This window comes from Triticum dicoccoides, chromosome 3B, assembly GCF_002162155.2.
Source record: "Triticum dicoccoides isolate Atlit2015 ecotype Zavitan chromosome 3B, WEW_v2.0, whole genome shotgun sequence".
Taxonomy (NCBI): domain Eukaryota; kingdom Viridiplantae; phylum Streptophyta; class Magnoliopsida; order Poales; family Poaceae; genus Triticum; species Triticum dicoccoides.
This window is the reverse complement of record NC_041385.1, coordinates 595,626,783-595,631,919: the sequence shown is the minus strand read 5'-3', so window position 1 is coordinate 595,631,919 and position 5,137 is coordinate 595,626,783.

Genomic DNA, 5,137 nt, shown 5'->3' with positions numbered 1-5,137 from the left:
ACAAGGTCCGGTGGTCCAGGCGGGTGGCGGCGGGAGGGGGAGATGGGGAGGGGAGGCGCCGGGAGGGGCGAGATGGGAGCCCCCGGTCGCCTCGCTCGGAGAGGCTATGTGGGGGTACAGGGGAGGGGGAGGGGATGGCTGGGCTAGCGGCGGCGGGCGCCGGCCGTGGCGGCGGCTACCCGCGACCGGGGAGCCGGCGGCACGGGCGGAACCCTAGGGAGGGGCGGGCGCCACGAAGGGTCCCTTAACTTCTTGCTTGGATGGAATCCGCTGCCATGTTTTTAAATTTTAGCTGTGGAGTACATTGTTTTTTGGCTAGAAAATCATGATGATATGTCCCACAAAGAAAAAATCGCAATGGTAAAAACAGCATGAGATCGAAATATATGTACTGTATTTAGTGCTCTCTCTATCCATGTTCTTTTTTCTACTTGCACATTGCACTTCGTTAGGACATGCCTTTTTTTTGCGGAAAGTTAGGACATGCCTTTGACCAACGGTTACACTATTTAAATGTAACTACTGTGATGCAAAATTATATGAATCTAACGACATCAATTTATGTCACAAGTGCATACTAATAGAGTAATTGTTACTCAAATGATTGTCATGACAAAACTGAATGCAGAGTAACAAAACAGACGGAATGTTCCATGGTTCACATATTAGTCTACGTTTATCTTTTTAAATGTGCCTTCCTACGAAAATCGGTGAAAAAATATTATTGTGGATGAGTCGATGCCCTTTGCTAAAAAAATCTTGATACAACAAAATTATGTGGCACTCTTTAAATTTATCATAAAACTTAGCTTCCGAAGAAAATTACCAAACCACTTGTCGGTGTCAAAAACGGCAGATCTCAAGTAGGGAGGGTCCGAGCTGTTAGATCGGATCGATGGGAACAAGAGAAGAACACACAAGAAATTTACCCAGGTCCGGACCCTTTCTATGGAGGTAAAACCCTACGTCTTGCTCTTGTTTATATTATGAATGTGTCAAAGTACATAGTTGATCTACTTCGAGACCGTAAGTTGTTGTCTAAACCCTAGGGGTATGATGAATGGGTGTATGGATGGATGGCCTCTACGGACTAAACCTCCTGGTTTACATAGGCACCAGGGGCATCTAGGATTACACATGGTTGGTTGCCATCTTAGGATTTACATGCCGAATCTAGTTGAATATGCTTGAAGTACATGCCAAGTCTTTAGTTGTCACACGTTGAAGGCCCTTTATGGCCTAGTAGCCCGGCCCATAGATTAGTCTAGCTGGGCTAGGACCCCCTATTCCGGGACACCGTCAGTAGCCCCCGAACGTGTCTTCGAAGTCGAGGATGATGATCTCCTTCATATACTTTTCTTCAGCCGGATAGTCTTCGGCGGGGCAATGTTCGGCTTAGTGGGCAAATTCCCATCTCCTATTCCGAGTCTTCGTCGTGAGTCTCCGAGCTCTACCTTGGCCCAGGTGCCACCTCATGCCACTTTGTGCTCCGTGCCGTTTTGGGGAATCATGCCGCTTTTATGGTCAGACATCAAAGCGTCACTCCAACCGGCCTTATTTAACCCGCGACGGGCCCAAATTGATGGTCCAACGTGCCCTGGACCTCTCCCCTTCTGTTGCTCAATACCATTCCCCCTTCTCAAACTCAAGTTTTAGAAGTTCCATCAATGGCGACCAAAGTTGGTTCTCCCAAGAGCCCGCATGGTCCCCTCAAAGGAGACTAGGGAAGTTGCGCCGTTACGCGCCTTCAGTTGAATCGGCTCCCAACGCAAGGGTATTTGCCAGATCCAGATTAGGCCTCCACCCGCCCGGGCCTCGTATCCATCGATAAACAGACACACGCTGACTGTTATCCCATCCCTTATGGGGATGAGTGATACGTCTCCAACGTATCTATAATTTATGAAGCATCCATGCTATTTTATTATCTATTTTGAATGATTACAGGCTTTATTATACACTTTTATATTACTTTTGGGACTAACCTATTAACCGGAGGCCCAGCCCATATTGTTGTTTTATTGCTTGTTTCAGTATTTTGAAGAAAAGGAATATCAAACGGAGTCCAAACGGAATGAAACCTTCGGGAGCGTGATTTTTGGAACGAACGTGACCCAGGAAACTTGGAGTGCAAGTCGGGAAGCATCGAGGAAGCCACAAGATAGGGGGGAGCGCCCACCCCCTGGGCGCGCCCTCCACTCTTGTGGGCCCCTCGAGGCTCCCCCGACCGACTTCTTTCGCCTATATAAGTCTACATACCCTAAAAACATCGGAGACGAAGATAGATCGGGAGTTCCACCACCGCAAGCCTCTGTAGCCACCAAAAACCTCTTGGGAGCCCGTTCCAGCACCCTGCCGGAGGGGGGATCCCTCACCGGTGGCCATCTTCATCATCCCGATGCTCTCCATGACGAGGAGGGAGTAGTTCACCCTCGGGGCTGAGGGTATGTACCAGTAGCTATGTGTTTGATCTCTCTCTCGTGTGTCTCTCTATGGCACGATCTTGATGTATCGCGAGCTGTGATATTATAGTTGGATCTTATGATGTTTCTCCCCCTCTACTCTCTTGTAATGGATTCAGTTTTCCCTTTGAAGTTATCTTATCGGATTGAGTTTTTAAGGATTTGAGAACACTTGATGTATGTCTTGCCGTGCTTATCTGTGGTGACAATGGGATATTCACGTGATTCACTTGATGTATGTTTTGGTGATCAACTTGTGGGTTACGTGACCTTGGGAATCTATGCATAGGGGTTCGCACACGTTTTCGTCTTGACTTTCCGGTAGAAACTTTGGGGCACTCTTTGAAGTACTTTGGGTTGGTTGAATAGATGAATCTGAGATTGTGTGATGCATATCATATAATCATGCCCATGGATACTTGAGGTGACAATGGAGTATCTAGGTTACATTAGGGTTTTGGTTGATTTGTGTCTTAAGGTGTTATTCTAGTATGAACTCTATGATAGATTGAGCGGAAAGAATAGCTTCATGTTGTTTTACTACGAACTCTTGAATAGATAGAACAGAAAGGATAACTTTGAGGTGGTTTCGTACCCTACCATAATATCTTCATTGGTTCTCCGCTATTAGTGTCCTTGGAGTGACTCTTTGTTGCATGTTGAGGGATTGTTATATGATCTATCTATGTTATTATTGTTGAGAGAACTTGCACTAGCGAAAGTATGAACCTTAGGCCTTGTTTCCTATCATTGCAATACCGTTTATGCTCACTTTTATCATTAGTTACCTTGCTATTTTTATATTTTCAGATTACAAATACCTTTATCTACCATTCATATTGCACTTGTATCACCATCTCTTCGCCGAACTAGTGCACCTATATAATTTACCATTGTATTGGGTGTGTTGGGGACACAAGAGACTCTTTGTTATTTAGTTGCAGGGTTGTTTGAGAGAGACCATCTTCATCCTACGCCTCCCACGAATTGATAAACCTTAGGTCATCCACTTGAGGGAAATTTGCTACTGTCCTACAAACCTGTGCACTTGCAGGCCCAACAACGTCTACAAGAACAAGGTTGTGTAGTAGACATCAAGCTCTTTTTTGGCGCCGTTGCCGGGGAGGTGAGTGCTTGAAGGTATATCTTTAGATCTTGCAATCGAATCTTTTTGTTTCATGTTTTATCACTAGTTTAGTTTATAAAAGAAAACTACACAAAAAAATGGAGTTAAGTTTGTCTCATATGCTTCGTCTTTTTAATATCTTTCATGAGTATGATGAAAAGAAAAATTGTGCTCAAGTGCTAGAAGAAGAAATCTATAGAATGTTTGATACTAAATCTTTGAATGATGAGCATGATTGCAATGTTGTTAGTATGAATTCCTTGAATATCCATGATGCTAATGATATGCAAAGCCACAAGCTTGGGGATGCTATGTTTGATGAAGATGATATGTTTTGTCCCCCAAGTTTTGATGAGCAAATTTATTATGATGATAGCATGCCTCCTATTTATGATGATTATATTGATGAAAGTGGGTTTGGAAGAGTGTCAACTTTAGGAAGTAATGATCCCACTATTTTGGAGGATGTTGAATCTTATTGTGATGAATATGAAAGTGGATTTGGAAGAATGTCAACTTTATTTAGTGATGATTCCACTATTTCAGAAGAGGTTCCAATTGATTATGAGAACAAAGTTGCTATCTATGATGATTATTGTGATGACTTGTATGCTATTAGGAATAATGATAACCATGAAACTTGTCATCATGATTTTAGTTTTCAATTGGATTATGCCTCACATGATAATTATTTTGTTGAGTTTGCTCCCACTACTATTCATGAGAAGAAATTTGCTTGTGTGGAGAGTAGTAAAAGTTCTATGCTTATAGATCATGAAAAGATTGCTTTAGGTGCTGGTTATATTGTTGAATTCATTCATGATGCTACTGAAAATTATTATGAGGGAGGAACATATGCTTGTAGGAATTGCAATAATATCAAGTTTCCTCTCTATGTGTTGAAAATCTTGAAGCTATGCTTGTTTTACCTTCCTATGCTAGTTGATTATTGTTCCCATAAGTTGTTTGCTCACAAAATCCCTATGCATAGGAAGTGGGTTAGACTTAAATGTGCTAGTCATATGCTTCATGATGCTCCCGTTATGTTTCAATTTTTTATCTTTTATGTGAGCATCATTGCCATCATCATGCCTAGCTAGGGGCGTTAAACGATAGCGCTTGTTGGGAGGCAACCCAATTTATTTTTGTTCCTTCATTTTTGTTCCTGTTTAGTAATAAATAATTCATCTAGCCTCTGGTTAGATGTGGTTTTATGTTTTAATTAGTGTTTGTGCCAAGTAGAACCTTTGGGAAGACTTGGGTGAAGTTTATGTGATCTTGCTGTGAAAAACAGAAACTTTAGCGCTCACGAGATTAGCTACCTTTTTTTACTCGAGAGTGCTTTTAGGTTGATTCTTTTTGCAGATGATTAATAGACAAATTCCTCAGGTCCATCAATTTATTTCATAATTGTTTGAGTTCCATAAGTATACGTTTGATACAGATTAGTACAGACTGTTCTGTTTTTGGCAGATTCTGTTTTCATTGTGTTGTTTGCTTATTTTGATGAATCTATGAGTAGTATCGGAAGGTATAAACCATAGAGAAG